Here is a 19,094-nt window from a genome sequence, read left to right as displayed (position 1 = left end):
AAGGTTGTGGAGTTATGCAACTGTGCCGCCGATATCTGATCTGCACTATTATTCAAACCCTTGAATAAACCCATTCCTTCTCCTATCTTAAGATCATAAGGATTAACGTAGCTCTTTTTAATCGGATCTGTTTTTATTCCCAGTTCCTGAAAGTCATCCTGTAATTCCAATTTCACACTCTTTTCTCTCAACTCATGTATAAGGTCTTCATGTATATTGTACCAGGAAAAGTTCGTGGGTATTGGGCATGAGAAGGACCTCAGGTAGTGGAAGGTGATTTTGGAGCCGATACAGAGCAGGATAGAACCGCAGGGCGAATAATAGATGGTTATACTTTTGTTAACAATTTGTCTATAATGTTCAAAGATTCATCACCCTGCAATATTAATATAGGACTCAAATCTTTCATCAATATCAAAGGTTTAAACGGATATCTTCTTGAAGTCAGTTCGAGAATAAATAAATGAATATCACTGATCCTATAATCTTTTTAACTTTTATGAAAACACTAAGTATTTGTCTTGAACCTAGAGTCTTTCTAAGTATAAAATAAAACATGAATACACACTTATTATTGAAAAATTGAAATAAAAATTTAACTTCTTGATGAATGTTTCTCAGTTCGTTAGCATTGAAATTAAGGATCATAAAGCACTTGAAAACCCTACAGTTCTTCTACGTAATGTGAACATGAATTAGTTAAATTTGAAAAATAAATCTATCACTAAATATGAACTTCTTGGTAATGACGAAAATTTATGAAATATTGTTCACACGTAGCACTGAGAATATCACTGCTCAGGATTAATGAAAATAAACTCAGTCAGTTTGTGACTACTCACTTAGAAGGGAAGATTTTGCTTACAAATGTTGAATGGGAGTCTGGAACATTCCGCGGAATGCGGACGGAGACTCGAACTCGGCGATGTTCCATGAAGAGACCACGTTGACGTCCCTCGATGGGTACCATAAATGAAATGATGTCTGATGTAAGTGGATCTTGAAGTATTTCACCAAGATTTCCGCTGCTCTGGGAGGTGATATTTCAACACGGAAAGTTCAATTGGTGCATTAGTCATCACAGATATTAACATTATCACAGTCTCTGAACCAATATCGTAAACAGATAAAGCTGATTTTCTGATCGTGATTATATTATATTAGCATGAATTGTGTAATAAAAAGTTCTTAATATTCACCAAGTTTATTACTGGAGAAAGTCGTGTCCTGATATGGCACGAACACTGAGTAAATAAAGATACACAGTTCAAGGATGTACTGTTTTAAGAGAAATGAGTCCTAGAGTAATTAGGGTTATCGTAACTGATGGTTTCTGTTTATCACACACGACAGTTTGAGATATCGTAGTAGTTCACTATTATGCGAAATTAACTAAGTTCACATGTCATGTGCTAGTCTGTGAATATCAAATACTTGACTTCTCACTTCAATGAGTTCACAAGTGTGATTTTCCGAAATGTCCTGAATTTTATCATAGTCGCGGCACGATAGAATAAGTACGGTGCAACGTCTTTTACAAGTTCACCGGCGATCGATTACGGCTAAAATTACGGACTCACGAAACGCGACAGGGTGTACTTTCTTCGCGAACGAGACTGCACTGACAGACTGTACGAGGGTCAGACTGCTCTCTCTCCCTCTGTCTCTCTCTCTCTCTCACACACACACACACACACACACACACACACACACACACACACACACACACACACACCCTGATTGCCGGCCTTGACATAGTGGCATATATATCCCCGCCAGGAGGGGTGGCGCTATGAATCAGTGCACATTCTCCTCAAACTTTAAATTGTAATAATTCAAAAACTACTTGACAGATTGATTTGAAATTTGCTGGGTTTTACTTTTATAACGTCAGGTGCAATTTAGCGTTGGTCCTGTTGCAATCGGTTAAGGCGTTAAAAAGTTCATGAAAGAAAAAACTTCGAGAAACGTCTCTAGGGGAGGCAAGTTACAAGCGGCAGGTGACGTCACTTGACCTTGCCTGTCTTGCTCTTGGAGTCTTGTAGTTACTGGAATGTTCCTTCGCTCAGCTGTTCACATATCGGAAGGGAATTGTATGCTGAAATAAAGTTTTTAATCCATATGTGCCAGGGCCTAGGCATTCCTGGTACAATATCTACTTCTATCTTCGTCTTTTGCATCTTGTGCGACCAGTCCTCGATCCTATCGGACGTCCTATACTCATTCTTCCGTACCTCCTCTTGGATCGCGATTATTCCATCGAACGCCTGCTTTCTGACCTCAGATATTCGCATATCCATGTTGGTAGCAATTTCCTGTTTCAACGCGCTGGTTTGGTTCCGAATTTCATGCATATAGACTTGAGTCTGATGGACCTCCTTCTTAACATCTTCTATTATCCTGTCTGTGGTTTCCTGGTGAACTGTCGCCGTTTGAATATGGACATCGATTTCTTCCGTCATACTTACTGTCTGAGCCTCAACACGTTCGACGCGCTCAATTACCGTGCCTAACGAGTTTTCTAGCCGTTCCTGCTTTTCGTGCGTATTATCTAGTCGTTTTTCTAACTGTGCTGTGTTCCTTTCACACTGTGTCTGGTACACCGTTATCTGTCCTACCAGTTCGTCATAACGTTCAATTGTTTCCTCCAACCGTACGTTAAAGTTCCCCATCTGTTTATTAATCTCATCTCTCTCTTCCTTACGCTCCTTCTGTATTCTCTCCATACGGTCGTTAAACTGATCTATTTTATGATCAATCATTCCCTGAAGGTTTTCCTGAATGTTTGCACTCTCTTCCTTCAGTTCTTTCCTAATGTTTTCACCAATCACTTTAATGTGTTCACTATTCTGACCTGTCTTCTGATAAATCACTTTAATATTTTTATTAATGTCCTCTTTCATGTCCTCTATGAGAGCCGTCATGGCCTCTATCCATTTTACACAATCTTTCATTAAAGTGGGCCCCCTTAACTCGAACCTCGGATTAGGAAAAATCAACTTGAAAATGAAATCAATTCAGGGTTAACTTAATCCAAAATCATAACATTTTCATAACAATGAGACTTGAATTAAATATATAGCCTGAATACAGCTATCTCAAGATTATCCAACAGTGTAATTTATCAAGGGTACTTTCATCACAAACTGTTCAAATAGGTAGCCTATTATTATTATTATTATTATTATTATTATTATTATTATTATTATTATTATTGTTCCGAGGTATCTGTGGAACAGCAGAGGTGAAAGAAGGTGCGGGGGTGAACAGGTCTCAGGCTACGAAATTAAAGTTAATTTAAAATTTAACAAGGTTATATTTTCTTTGCAACATCAAGAAATAACAAGAATGGCAGGTACAGAGTAGCAAAGCCACTATTCGAGAATGTACAATTACAGAGTTACAGGATTTGGGCTCCGAGAGCCAGACACACAATTCTTGAGCAATTAGCCCAGCTTTACGATATACAGAATTCAACAAAGGGGCAGAAGACCCGAATCATGCCCAGGAGCACTTGCTCCCAATTACACAGTAAAGCCTCCTCGAGGCACGCAGAACCAAATTTCAAAAAGAGCAAACCGCTCTCAACGTTCAAGCCTATCAAAGGCCACACCAAATTCCACCTTCAAGCTGTCCTCCAAGGACATAGACATAGGGGTACAAATACCCAACCTACTGAGGCCTATTAAGTGAGAAAAGGTTAATTACATGGCCTCTAAAATACCAATTTGAGAGGAGGCGATCTGCACTCCTAATACATTTGTTTAAAACCTATTTGGCACTAGGCCGTTAATGCAAGGGCTAATCCCATACTAAAGAGGTGACTTTAGAAAGAAACAATTTACATTACGTTAAGGAAGAACCGGTTGTGAAAAATAAGTTCACCTCAATGCAATATGAGTGGGAGCTAGAGAGGGTTAAGCACTCTCTATCCCAATATGTAGTTAAATCAGAAAGAATTGACACCGAGTGTCTTTACATTATTAAAGGAAAGTTACATGGAAAAGGCTTCGGACCTGCCCCGAGAGTTAAACTGCTGAGCTAGCAAGAAAAGAAGTTATTAAAAGGCCATTGCCTTGTGGATGAACTGCTGTCCGAAGAAAGAGGCGCTTCCCGCCCCCTGCTACGTACTTTACACACTGAAAGATGTTACTGAAGTGGCGCGGAGACCCGAAAATCAGCAGTTTATATACTCTCGCGGAATGTTCGAGGCGTTTCAGGAATGAGAACACCCTCCCACAAAAACTTTATTGGCTAGGGTTAAGCAATATATCCCCTTTGGAGAAGATACACCTGATTGGTCATAAATTAATTAAAGAAATTCGGGATTGGCTAAATTCAAAACAAGGGGAAAGAAAGGGGAATACAGCCAACTTAAACAATAACAGAAAGAAATTTAACAAGGAACAAACTTTTGAAATAAAAATTTCTCCAAAAAACAGTTCTTTCACTTCGCACTAGGGTGCACCATTGTAGTTCTTCAGTAGTGTCCTCTAGAAGAGAAAGTTCACACTTCTTGCTACAGGTAAAACAAAAATACATCGAAAACGACCCAGTTCAGAAACTTCAAAATTTCCAAGTAGTGACATCTTCTGAGAAACTTGAAAATTAACACATTAGATAAAGTTCAGACTTCCTCCAGGAGGGGAGTTTCAACAGGCGCAAAGTTTGAATTAGCGGCGTGGAGGTGTACCGCCCGGTACAATTATTATTATTATTATTATTATTATTATTATTATTATTATTATTATTATTATTATTATTATTATTATTATTTTGAATAAGTCCATAAAATACAATATCGCGAGTTAAATACCAACACAGGTGGTATATGCCAATAAATTATGCCATCCTTCCAGTATTGAGGCAGATACACCTAATACAATGGGTAATACCGTTCCTAAACTTTCCACATTAATCCTAACTTACTGACGTTTAACAACAAACTCTAAAGGCCTGAGGTCACCTTTACCTACCGCGAAAGACTAACACAAATTTAATAATTGATTCACTATAAGTAATGAGGCCTGTAACAACCAATGTCTCCTGACAAGTACCCATGAATACTACTACCTGAAGGGTATTGATATTCATTTTTCCTCAGATTTGGGAAAAGCATTTAATTTTTTCCCAGGATTTAATAAAACCCTACTTGATTTTGGGTACGTAATTACTATGAACGACTGTCATGGTTATCGTCATTTAGGTTATAACCACAATGTTTTCATTTTGCCACAAATATTACATTAATTCTAATCTGTCATTCACTTCATGTACTGTCCAATTATCAGCATCCTATAAATTGAACAACCATCGTGTTTCTTCATATAATAATTGGTCAGTCCTATATTTTAAAATTGGCATTACCATGCCTAACGCCCACTTTCGCAAAAGTCGTAATTTGAAGATATCTATTGAAAACGTCGAAAAATTCTGAAAAAGCCGAAAAATTCCAAAAATGGTAAAATGCATTGTAAATGCCCAAATATGTCGAAAATGCTAAAATGTCGGGCGCCAAATGCAACCTTACCACTCACGCCATTGCACCCACAGAACCACATGACAGCATTTTAAGCCCCATAATATCGGGCTACCGCCATATAGCACCATACGACAAGACGTTCGATGGTATGGGACCTTTTTAGTCTAGAGTCAAATGCCACCTCATCTAGGAAAAACGAAAGAAGGATACTCTTCAAAATGATGGGTGAGCAAATGCTCTTTCGACCGTGCAAGGATCAACTCCACCCCTCCGTTCCATAAAATCAAACCAACGGCCTCCCAGGGCCACGGTGCGTTCGCGACAAAATATCAAAATATAAAACATAACTAGCTTAAAGGCATAAATGAACGGAAGGAAATTTAGGATGCAATGTTTTCCGGCAAAATGACAGGCAAACAAAAGTTTAATTACCTATTTATTAATCCTTGATAAATCATAATTATTTAAAACTTACCCTGAATAATTATAATATAATCATAATAGAATATACAATGTCCGATGGACTAAATACAAAATTTTGAAATATCGAAGTTGATTTCTCCATTCCCTCTTTCTGACATGACGATAAATATTACATTAAAATTGGTATAACATATATATTTTAAAATAAGAAATATCCTTGTAAATGCGACGGTGATCATTACAAACTTTCTTCACTATCAGAAGATAGTTATCTATACAACAACAAAAAAAAAGAAGATAAGTTGAAGTGGTCGCCTAGCTAAATTTATTATACTAAAAATTAATTAAACAAAAGAATAAGTGAATACTAGTCGAATAAAATCATAATCATGAAAAAAGTGATGTCGGTCCAGAAATCGAACCCACATCACAATGAATCCAATGACTAATTAACGAGATAGAGCTCGTTTTGTCATCCAAATAAAAATGTAAAACACAACTTAAAGAGCGTATTTAAAAATATATGTACACATATTTTAAAAGGAACTATAAACAAAATATGCATGCAACTGGCTGTATAATGAAAAAGAAAAATAAATTGTGTGACACAGAAAATCCAAGGTCTGCATCAGAGTTCGAACCGATGATAACCGGCATGGCATCGAAAAACGGGTCTATAAAAACTCCCTTTCTCAGTTATTCATAAGGTCAACAAATCAATAATAATACTGTCGTGCCAGTTATTTAATTTCATTATAGAATTAAACATTAAAGAGTTAAAAGAATCCTTTAAAATATAATCAGTTTTATGCGGACTTCCCTGCATTCAGTCTTAGTGGACAGGCTTTAGCAATACACCTGGCAGTGACCCTTTACGAAGGGACGAGCACACTCATTCCCCTCTACATCATAAATCCTACAACGTCCAGCCATGAGAAGTCTGGCCGGGCGTGACAGACCAAGTCTTGTCAACTACTCAGGGCGAGACCAAATCGTCTCCCTTAGAATCCATCATTGGTAAATAATCTCATTTCAACTGATATCCTCATATCATAATCCAAAGCTCTACTGGCTTATTAATTCACTGCCCTATCACAATTCTTTAATTCAATATCAAGCCACTATTCGTCTTCTCAATTTCACATCCACAGACTTAAAATGACCGGGTTCACATCCATCCGATTACAGAAAATATCACAGCCTAAGTTTTCCTACAGTTTAAACGTATCCATAATGTTATTCTTATATAAAGAAAGGGAAATATTTGACATTAAAGGAAAACACTAATCTCAATGGGAGGGCGTTTGTTCGTTGTCCAGGCTTGTCACAAGTTACGCATATAATTAATACAGCCATCTACATAATATTATCATGCAAATTACGTGAAAATAAGAGTGCCTTCTTATCTTCATGGTATAAGCCGGTAGTTCATTTTGAAGACATTATCATCAGGCATTACCACAATAGGCTTGAATATCCCGTAAATAAAATATACATATCACTGTTAGAAATTATCAATAATACAATCTACATTTTCTTCACCTAACCTAAGCACTCTCAGACTAACTAAAATTTATCCGCAAAATCACGTACATGCATTACATTAGATATATTTTTTCCACGAACCTGCTACGCAGGCGTAGCAGGGGGGGAGGTGATACTCCCACGTGGCGCGTCCCAGGTGGCGGATAGGGGGGTCCTAACCGGCTTGCCGGCGGACTTGGGGGAAATAAAATACCTCTCGCGGACCAAACACACACCCCCTGTGGGTGGGGGAGGCTGACGAATAATACACCCACGGTATCCCCTGCCTGTCGTGAGAGGCGACTAAAAGGGGCGACCAAGGGATGTTTGAATTAGAACCATGAAACTACTTTTGATTCGTACCATCACGCGGGGAACACCATGGGTTGCCTGTACTTGCGAGTTGTACCACTATGTTCGGTACGAAATGGGTTTGTGTTTAGTAGTAGTCATGAGCGTGGCCTGGGGGTTTCCAGTACCCGTGCGTCGTACCCATGTGAGCACCACCGCGGGTCTGGGCGTAGCCTGTGAGTTGTACCACTATATGAGCGACACCGTAGGTCTGCGTTGCCTTTGATTAGTATCCACTCTGTGAGGAACACCACGGGGCCCGTGGGACCGGCATCCGTGCCTAGTACACCTAGGTGAGGAAACTCATTGGTTTGCGTTGGCTATGAGTGGCGCCATTGTGTGAGAAACACCATAGGTCTGCGTTACCTGTACGAAGTACAATACTTGTGAGTAGTACCGTCTTGTGTGGAACACCGTGAGTTTCGCTACTTTTGATTAGTACCCAACATGCCAGTACCATGGTTCTACTTTACTGGCGACATGTACCATTCTGTGGGGCCTTAGACATGGATTTTGCACCCCTTTCGACATCAAGCATCATCGTGCTTTATGAGTGGTCCCTTGGTCAGTAATCAATTATGTATGATCTTTGAGTCTGATCCACTGTATTCTGGTTGTTTGTTTCCTTTTTTTTTTGTTGTTGTTGGGTTCATGTCCATCCATTCATTCTTCATGATGACATTATTTTTTTGGTCAGTGGATGAATTTGACGTTTTTGTTCTTTCATTTCGTACCATTAGTGGCCGATGACCTCGATGTTAGGCCCCTTTAAACAACAAGCATCATCATCATCAGATATATTTTTCACGCCCATGTAATAGACTTTCAATTCCATCTAGATGAATATAAACAATATGAAGACCACTCACAAGTTCTCTCCCTAATTTAAGAATACATGCAATTTACATTTCTAAGCTTATTTATGTGACCTGCATATTATATAACCGTGCATTTATTTAGATAACATTTTATATTTTTGTACTTATCGCCATGTCGTGAAATCCGTCGCTCAGGCCTAGGAAAAGGCCCGTATCGTCCTTTAAGCTCTTACGGCGCTGACGTTGGTCACAGGTTCGTATCCACTGCTATACCTGCTGAGCACGTTCATAATCCCGGGTCCTCTTCTGCACTATAACAACTTTAATGATGTTAACATATGTTGCGTCACTTTTTAAAAAAATACTGTAACAGTTCTTGCGGTCACGTTACTTAAACACTTTCAATATTGTCATTTGTACAACATTATAATCGTTTAAAGATGCAAAATGTATCATTTCATCCTCAAATGCAGGTGAGGTCAGAATACCGGCGAACCGTGGGTCTGCGTTGAATCTTTTGCGTCAAGTGGCTACTATGTCAACATGGCTGCCCTTTTTATAACCTAAGCCCTACACGCACAATAGATGGCGGTCATTCCCCCACCATTTTTTAAATTAATAGTTCTACATGTCGTATGACATCGGTAATGCGCTCAACATGTGTAACTCAGACTCATAAGTAGTCTTGTTATGTGCGAAACCTACATCGATCGGCCGTTTGTTTCAGTTTTATTATCAAAGTAATGCCTTATAAGAATCCCCCGTGAAGGTTCTGCGTACATAGGGAGCGTGCTGACGCTATGGTTGTTATATAATCCATTGATCGCGTATTTTTCCACACGTTAACATTTTATAAACAACTGGAGTTTTGGCAGTGGTTATTATGAAACCATATGACATCTCGAGGGTTCCCATACTAATTGTTATGCATATCTCGAAATCATACCATACACATGAAGCGTGCAAGTTGGCATCGCCGCGTTTGGCCATTTTTTTAGCGGGTGGAGGTCTTAATATTGATTTTCTTTCCTTGTCATTTTTCGTCTCTCTCTATCTGGGGATTCCTTCAGTTACGACGGAGTCGTGTTTACCAAGTTAGAAGAGTTGTGTAAGCATGTGCAACCTAATGCAACTTTCTGTAATATGTACAAGGGAGCTTAACAAAAGTTTTTCACTGCCTAAAATAATTAATAAATATGTACATAACCGATACGGTCACAGTACCCATATTCCGTGGGCGTCCTATCGGACTAGATAATTCAGGCTATAGCGGATAGATCATCCATCTATAGAAGATTTCCATGCTCACCTTTTGACAAATTTCATTCCGGCTAGGGCTATGTCCTCTCTAATACAGAAGTTCTATTTTAGGGTACAACGTCTGGACGAAAACCTGGCTGATTACATCCAAGATATCAAATTTTATACCCGAGTGCTCGGCCTGCATTTTTCGGAAGACCATATAGTGCAAACTATTGTTGAAGGGGTCTCACCACCTTATAGATCTTATTTATGTTTTGAGTCTCGTCCCCAAACCTTGGAAGAATTAGAGGCTATGGCTGTCTCATCCCCACGAACCCACTACGATGGCGGAGCAGGGGGAGAGGTGATACTCCCACGTGGCGCGTCCCAGGTGGCGGATAGGGGGGTCCTAACCGGCTTGCCGGCGGACTTGAGGGAAATAAAATACATCTCGCGGACCAAACACACACCCCCTTTGGGTGGGGGAGGCTGACGAATAATACACCCACGGTATCCCTTGCCTGTCGTGAGAGGCGACTAAAAGGGGCGACCAAGGGGTGAATGAATTAGAGCCATGAAACTACTTTTGATTCGTACCATCACGCGGGGAACACCATGGGTTGCCTGTACTTGCGAGTTGTCAATACCATGGTTCTACTTTACTCGCGACATGTACCATTCTGTGGGGCCTTAGACATGGATTTTGCACCCCTTTCGACATCAAGCATCATCAAGCTGTCCCATCCGAAGGAGTGCGGTATGCCGACACCTTGCGAGTCGCTAAGGATCCCCCTCCATCTTCTAATAGTTTTCGGCCTTCACCTCGCCGAGCATTCACCACACGTAAATGCTATGCTTGTGGTTCTACGGAACATCACCGTAACAAGTGTCCTTTGAGCAAATCCAGTGGGACAAAGAATGGAGCAGGTTCATCTCAAGGATGTTTTAAATGTGGCTCGCTTATTCATATCGCCAAGAATTGCCCTAATGTTAAAAGCACCTCCTCCTGCTCAACTTATGGTGCAACCTCCATCAACTCAAATAATCGAAAGTGACTAGTGTCATCGGCTAAGTGAGCAGGGTCATTTTTCCAAGGCTCAGCCCCCGTTAACCCCAGCGAAAGCTCGGATAAGTATAAGAGTTCTTCTAATTTATCATTTGATGGTCCTAAAAAATGCCTCAGGATTGGGCGGAGATCCCCGCACTTGTACCATTTCTTAAGATAGAGGTGAATAGTGAACCGTCACTGCTCTATTAGACTCTGGAAGTGTTTGTTCTATAATTTCGGCTGAGTGGTATTCCAAATTAAAGTCTGTCTGTAAGTTTCCTGAATATTGTTCGTCTTCAGTCCAATGCGTTTCGGCTAATTCTTCTCCATTAGAAATTTTAAGTTTCATCATTGCCAAAATTCGTATTTCTAAATTCACTTGTAGGGTAAAATTGTTTTTGGCTAAACACTTGTTTTGCCATATAATATTAAGAGCAGACTTCATGTCTCAGTCAGATCTAGTGGTCGACATTCAGAGCAAGTCGTGCACTTTCAAATTTGCTAATAACTGTAAAATTCCTTTGCTTAAGTGTAATTCTGTATCATGTTCATATGTTTCGCCTACCGAGGATGGGTTGTTCTTAGACCTTAGACATGTACCTGAGGAGCAGGTTGATAGTATTCGTAAGTTGTGTCAGTCGTTTCCGGATGTATTTTCCGATACTCTTGGTGTTACTGACCTCACTGAATACAAGATTGAGGTTACGGATTCGATTCCAGTTAGGTTTCCTCGTTATAGGCTATCTCCACCTAAAATGAAGGCTCATAAAGAGATCATCGACCAAATGCTAAAAGATGGTATTATTCGACCTTCTAAGTCGGCGTATTCATCGCCCATTTTCCTGGTACCCAAACCCCAAGGTGGCTGCAGGCCTGTGATTGACTATAGGGCTTCAAATCGGAAGGTGGTGTTACAATATGTGCCTCTTCACGACCTTCACTCTTGTTCTTCAAGCTAAGTTCTTCAACATCTTAGACCTTAATCAGGCGTACAACCAGATCCCTCTAGCGGAAGAATCGAAACATCTAACAGCTTTTGCCACGGATTGGAACTTGTATGAATACAACCGCGTGCCTTTCGGGCTCCCCACGGGGGCACCTGTGCTCACGAGACTGCTAGATAGGGTCTTCTCCGACATCAAGTTTGAACACTTGTATCGTTATCTGGATGATGTCGTCTTATTTTCTGAGACCTTTGAAGAACACCTAGATCATCTGAAGGAAGTACTCAATCGCCTGCGTAAGGCTGGGTTGACTGTGAAATTGTCTAAGGTAGCTTTTGCTAAACCTTCCATGTCATTCCTAGGGCATATTATGTCGCCCGATGGTATTTCTATTGATCATTCTAGAACACAGGCCATCCGTGATTTCAAACCTCGTAAGGACATCAAAGGTATTGCCAGGTTCATAGGCATGGTGAATTTCTTCAGGAAACTTACTCTCAACTTCGCTAACAGAGCGGCTCCCTTGAACTTACTTCGTAGGAAAGGCGTCAAATTCCAGTGGGGGCCGTCTCAACAAGGCGCCTTTGAAGATCTAAAACTAGCTCCTTGTAACTCCCCGGTTCTTGCAATGCCTGATTTTTTCAAGAAATTCATTGTCCAAACAGACGCCTCACCATCGGCGATGGCTGCTGTCCTTCTTTAGGAAACTGAACTCGGAAGAGGACCCATTCCTTATGCGTCTAGGAAATCAGCCCAAGAAGCCAAACATTCCAGCTATGAACTTGAAGGTTTGACTGTTTTATTTGCATTAGAGAAGTTCCGCCTCTGTCTGGAACATGTCATGTTCGACCTAGGAACTGATAAGCCTTAAGTTGGGTCTTCGCTAGGCCGCGTCGTACTGGTCGTATAGCCCGATGGGCCATCAGGATTTCTGCCTTCCAGTTTGATGTTAGGCATATCAGACGATCTGAAATTGTTGTTGCTGATGGACTAAGCCGCATGTTTTCTCATGATGTGGAGACCGCCGAACAGGATGATAGTTCTTTTCTTCCCACGCCCATACCTTCGGGCATTAATGCCATTCTACCTTATGCCCCCGTGTTGTTCAAGGATATTGAAAAATATCAACGTGAAGATATTGTGCTGGCCCCTATAATTGAAACCCTTTCTTCTGGGGAACATGTTATCCCTTACGTGTTGAGGGACGGGGTTTTATGTTGCCCGTCAAGGCATGATCAAAAGATGAAAGTAGTGGTTCCAGCTGTTCTTGGGGCTATGATCTTCAAGTATTATCATGAGAACCAGATAAGGGGACATTTAGGCATCTTCAAAACTCGAGAAGAGATCCGAGAGATGTATATTTGGAAAGGTATGGACGGTGAAATTCGTGAATTGGTAAAAGCTTGTAAATCTTGTTTGCTTAGTAAACCCACCTTGTCCACCAAGTTAGGTCTATTATCATCTCACCAAGCGTCGCGCCCCATGGAACGGCTCTATATAGAATACGTCGGACCCTTCACCCAATCAAAGGAGAACGCCAACAAATTCATTCTAGTGTGTGTAGATGGTTTCACTAGGTTTTCCTGGTTATTTCCGACTAAGCTGGCTACCGCTCAGTCCACCATTTCTTGTTTAAATACCATACTTGCTTCTTTGGTCCTTGTCGATATATAGTTTCTGATAATGCTAAAGCATTCACATCCAATTTCTTCCGCAAATTCTGTTTTGACCTGTCTATATCACATGTAAGTACATCGGCGTATTATCCTCAACCATCTCTGGCTGAGCGGGTCAATCGTAATCTTGGATCTGCTGTAATTGCGTTTCATCATGAAGAACAATTCCAGGTGGGATACATCCCTGCATTGATTGGCCTTTGCTTTGAGTTCGGCAGTTCATGAGTCCCATAAGTTCACTCCAGCTTCTCTGATGTTTAAATTTGTGCCTAACACGCTGCTCTCTAACCTTTGGTCACTTAATGATATCTTACCAGAGACAATAGATCCCGATAATATTAGAGATCTATGGAAGAAGGCTAAGGCCAATCTGAAGGTGTCCCAGGAAAAGGTTAAGGAAAGATATGATCGTGGACGGAGGCCCACCAATTTAAAAGTCGGAGATCAAGTCATGGTTAGAAACTTTGTTCCTGCGGGCAAGCTTGCCCCCAGATTTCATGGGCCGTGCATCATAGTGGATTTCCTGAATGCCGTTACATTATTAGTGAGCAATCCAGCCACAGAGAGGATCTTTAGAGTACACCCCTCTCAAGTCAAACCAGTATAATTAAAAAACATTTGCCACTAACATTTGGCAAGAGTTTGAAGGTTATATTTTTTATTACTACGGGAGGCCTTCTGCCCCAAATTATTTTATTTAGTTATATATATGGTCTGTATGTACGATCTCCCCCTCTGGTTTTCCTCCTTTCAATTCCTTAGTGGCCATTACCAAGCCCACGTCTCCTGCATTTCCGCACTATTGGCTTTAAAACACCTTCCACGCCGCCCGACCCTCTGCATCACCAGTAAAGATCGTACTCTCAAGCCTGCTACAATACTTCTCCGTCGCCTAGATCTTATTGTTTCAGTGCCCCGTCATCCGTTCGCCGCCGTACTGCAACTGATGTGGGGTACGTGCCCACTCCACTCCCGTGAAGGCTCCTTGTGAACGGCACGCCGGAGTCCATCTCCCGGCAAAGGCTGAAGTGCGTTGTCCCGACCGCCAACTCATCTGGGGACTTCTAATCCGCGGCGTCCGTCACCACGACAACCCCTCTCATAGTAGCCGGAGAGGTGTATCTGAGGGTACTTGAGGGGTCCGGGCGATCTCAAATTGGTATCGGCAGCGGCCGTAGGTCTTGCCGTCTACTCTAATCAGCATCTAATGAACTTCGACAACCTGGACACTCTAAATGTGCATTTAATAATTTTTGCTACAAATCAACTTCCGAAAAATAATTTTTCGTCACCCCAAGGAAGGACATTTGGGGGGGGGAGGGAGGTCTGTACCGGGAGGTACACCTCAACGCCGCGCATTCAAAGCTAGCGCCTAAATGAACTCCTCTGTTGGTGAAACAGTGAAACTGAAACTACACCAACTTGGAACTTTAATCAAAATATGTCACCACCTAAATATTGAGTAATTTTTTTTATTGTGCAGTTTCCTAACCTGAGTGAATTTCTACTTGTTTGACATTCATCAAGAAGTTTGGACATTCTTCCACAGATGACACCACTAAAAACCATGATCATGCCACGAACCTACTGCGCTGACGTAGCAGGTGGAGAGGTGATACTCCCACGTGGTGCGTCCCAGGTGGCGGATAAGGGGGTCCTAACAAGCTTGCCGGTGAACTTGAGGGAAATAAAATACCTCTCGCGGACCAAACACACTACCCCTGCGGGTGGGGGACGCGCATGTAGAATACACACGCTGTATCCCTGCCTGTCGTAAGTGGCGTCTAACAGGGGTCCAAGAGCTCTCAACTTGGGAGTGTGAATTGGCAACCACGGGGCCCTTAGCTGAGTCTTGGCATTGCTTACACTTACTTGTGCCAGGCTCCTCACTTTCGTCTATCCTATCCGACCTCCTTTGGTCAACTCTTGTTCTTTTCCGACCCCGACGGTATTAGAGCATTCGAGGCCTAGGGAGTCTTTCATTTTCATGCCCTTCGTGGCCCTTGCCTTTCATCGTCCGTTACTTCATTTTTCGAAGTGACGGATCCCTTCTTTCTTCTTCTTTTTTCTCTCTCTTTACCCCCTGTGGGTGGGGGACGCAGACGAAAAATACACCTACGGTATCCCCTGCCTGTCGTGACACGCGAATAAAAGGGGTGACCAAGGATGATTGAATTAGAACCATGAAATTACTTTTGATTCGTACTATCACGTGGGGAACACCGTGGGTTGCCTGTACTTCCGAGTAGTACCACTATATTAGGTACGAAATAGGTTTGTGATTAGTAGCAGAAGAGGGGGTTATCCTGTGGGTTTCCAGTACCCATGTGAGCAAAACCGCCGGTCTAGGCGTTGCCAGTGAGTTGTACCACTATATGAGCGACACCGTGGGTCTGCGTTGCCTGTGATTAGTACCCACTATGTGAGGACAACACGGGAATACCGGCACCCGTGACTAGTATACCTTGGTGAGGAAACTCACCGGTTTGCGTTGGCTATGAGTGGCGCCATTGTGTAAGGAACACCATAGGTCTGTGTTACCTGTACGAAGTACAATACCTGTCAGTAGTACCATCCTGTGTGGAGCACCGTGAGTTTTCGCTACTTTTGATTAGTACCCCAACATGACAAATACCGTGGTTCTACTTTACTCGCGACATGTACCATTCTGTGGGGCCTTATTCCAGGATTTTGGGTCCATTTAGACATCAAGCATCCTCGATTCAGGATTGTGCTTTATAAGTGGCCCCTTGGTCAGTAATACTATTATTAATGACTTTTTCTTGAGTCGGACCCACTGTTTTTTTTGTGTTTGTTTTTTGTGTTTTTCTGGGGTTTCGTGTCAATCCATTCGTTCTTCATGACATTTTTTTGGTCAGTGGATTTTTTGAACTTTTTGTTGTCATTTCATTTCATACCATTAGGGTCCGATGACCTCGATGTTAGGCCCCTTTATACAACGAGCATCATCATCATCAACTATGATGATGCACCCTGGTGCGAAGTAAAAGAACCTTTGATTTGAAGAAGTTTTGTATTCATAAGTTTTCTTGATTAATTGATGTTCATTTATTTTTGGGTTGGCATCTATTCGTTCCACCAGTTTTGAAACCAGCCAATCCCAAATTTCTGTAAATAATTTTCAACCTATGACAGCCTTCTTCTTCTTCTTCGATCTGGAGTGTAACCTTTCAAACAGACCAATAAATTGAGAGGGTGTGGCTGGTTTATTCGTGAAAAGCCCCGAACTTTGCCCGAGGGTTTATAAAATGCGGATATTCTCTTCTCTTGTCCAGTTGATCGTCATCTAACCTAGTGTGTGTGTGTGTGTGTGTGTGTGTGTGTGTGTCAAGCAGGAGGCGGAGGCGCCCCCATCATCAGGCAGCGGTACACCGACAAGGTAATGGCCACTTAACATCTTTATTTCTTGCTAACTCTGCATTTTAACCCGAGGGAGAGGTCCGAAACTTACCTATATAACCTACTTTTCTGAAAATGTAACTTCGGCCGGCTTATGTAATAACTTCATAAAATATTTAACTGTGAATCGGGGATAGAGAGTGATGTACCCTCTCGAGCTCCACTTCATATTGGTCTGAGGTGACTACGCTTTGTAACTGGTTTTCTTCATTACCGTAATGTCTTAATTTATTCTTATACGAGTCACCTCCATAGTTTGGGAATAGTCCCTGTTTCATCGGCCTAGTGCCCTTTAGGTTTTAATAATTCATATCTAGGAGTGCAATAACACGCCTGCTTTCAATTTGTGTTTCGAGCCATTTACTTAATCTGTTCTTTTCCGCTAAGGCCCAATAGGTTGGGTACTAGATACCCCCGTTTCAAATTTTGTAAGTTGTGCCTTGGTGGCGAGTGAGGGTAATTTTCTTATATTGCCTTTAATAGGCTTGGAAAACTGAGAGCACGTCAGCTCGTTTCTAGTGTTGTAAAAGTGTGTCTGGGAGGCTTGATATTGTGAGTTGGGAGCAAGCGCTCCATGTATTGAGGGATTTCTGCCCTTGTGTAAATTTGTCCTTTTGGTAAATTTGAGTTAGAAGCTCAAGAATTGTAAACTGAGGGGCTTGAAGCCCAGTTCTTTTTTAAAACAGTCACTAAATTTTGGATTTCTTGTATTGTCTAGAATTCGTCAGTGTACCTGACATTTTATTGTTATGAAAATTTTGTTATTTAAGAAAATATAACCTTCAGTTTGAGTTTTATATTTTTCTTGACATTATAGTTAGACCCATTCCCCCGGCACCTTCTTTCACCTCTGCGTTCCACGGGTAACCCCGGACAATTTTTATTATTCTGCTTTACGTTTTCATTATTTTGTTACAAGGTGTTTGTTCTCGAGACTACAAACATTTAAAATTCTGCTATGAAAATCTGGAAAGAAAAGCAAGGAAGATATGTGCAGATGAAAAAGTCAATAGGAATAAAACTGGTGGTGGTTATTTTAAGCCTCGTAATTCCGAAGGTGCCGAAAACATCATGGCTCTAATTGGGCCTACAATAACACCTCTAGAAAATCCACATGACTCTGATGCACTATATCAGGGAGATGTATATGTGATGCAATAATTAATTTATCACCTGAATAAAACACATTTAGGTATCTTGATGATGAATATACAGTTCTATTCACTTTTCAGGTTTCAAATTCCATTATTAGTAGGCTGGCACTAGAAATGCCACTTCATTATAATTGTTTCAGAAATAAACTTCCCACTCGAAGAGGTAATTCATGTAGGCCCAGATGTAACAGTTCAAACAGTGGACACAATAGGCCTACAGGCCTCACCCGCAAATGACCCAAAGTCAGGATCATCGGGAACATAATTTTCAACACCAGACCCAACAAGAAATCTTCTAGCTTTCCGAAGAAGAAAGTAGGTCTGTCTCCGAGGAATAAAATTATAGATTTCTGAGAAAAGAGAATTCTTGTGTTAGAACAACAAATAGAGATTATGAAAAAAAACATGAAAAAGATTTAAATAAAAAATTTTAAAATAGCAGTATTACAAGAAAAACTAAAATATTGGCAAAATATGAATAGTAAAACTGAATAATTGCAAGTTATGTCTGTTTGTTTATACGGTATTATTGAAATGATTTGAACAATAAAGTTCTGAGAATCTTTATGTAAAACGGTGTAATTTACTCACCTGAGTAGTCATTTATTAGCACCTGGCGAACAGCTTTCCCATCATTATTATCATTTCTGTACATATGATGTGTTGCATCAATTGGTGCATCATTTTCAACATCAGGACCTCTGTTTTGTTGCAACTCTTCTAACACATGTCTTATCGCCAGATCATCTGGAGGATTGTCTTCTCCTGATGATACAGAACTACTGTGTAACACTGCATTAGCAAGAATGATGTTTAAGGCTTTGTGAACTTCAGATCTTAAACCAATTGAGAGGGCAGGGAATCTACGTTTCCATACTCCATACTGACGGTCCACCGTGTTTCTGGTTGTTATGTGTGCCTTGTTATAATTCTGCTCTTCTCTACTTATGGGATCGAGTCATGGTGTTAACTGGTAAGGTTTGCAAGCACAACCACTATCACCTAATAAATA

Source organism: Anabrus simplex, chromosome 4 (genome assembly GCF_040414725.1).
Source record: "Anabrus simplex isolate iqAnaSimp1 chromosome 4, ASM4041472v1, whole genome shotgun sequence".
Classification (NCBI taxonomy): domain Eukaryota; kingdom Metazoa; phylum Arthropoda; class Insecta; order Orthoptera; family Tettigoniidae; genus Anabrus; species Anabrus simplex.
Note: the sequence above shows the minus strand (reverse complement) of the source record.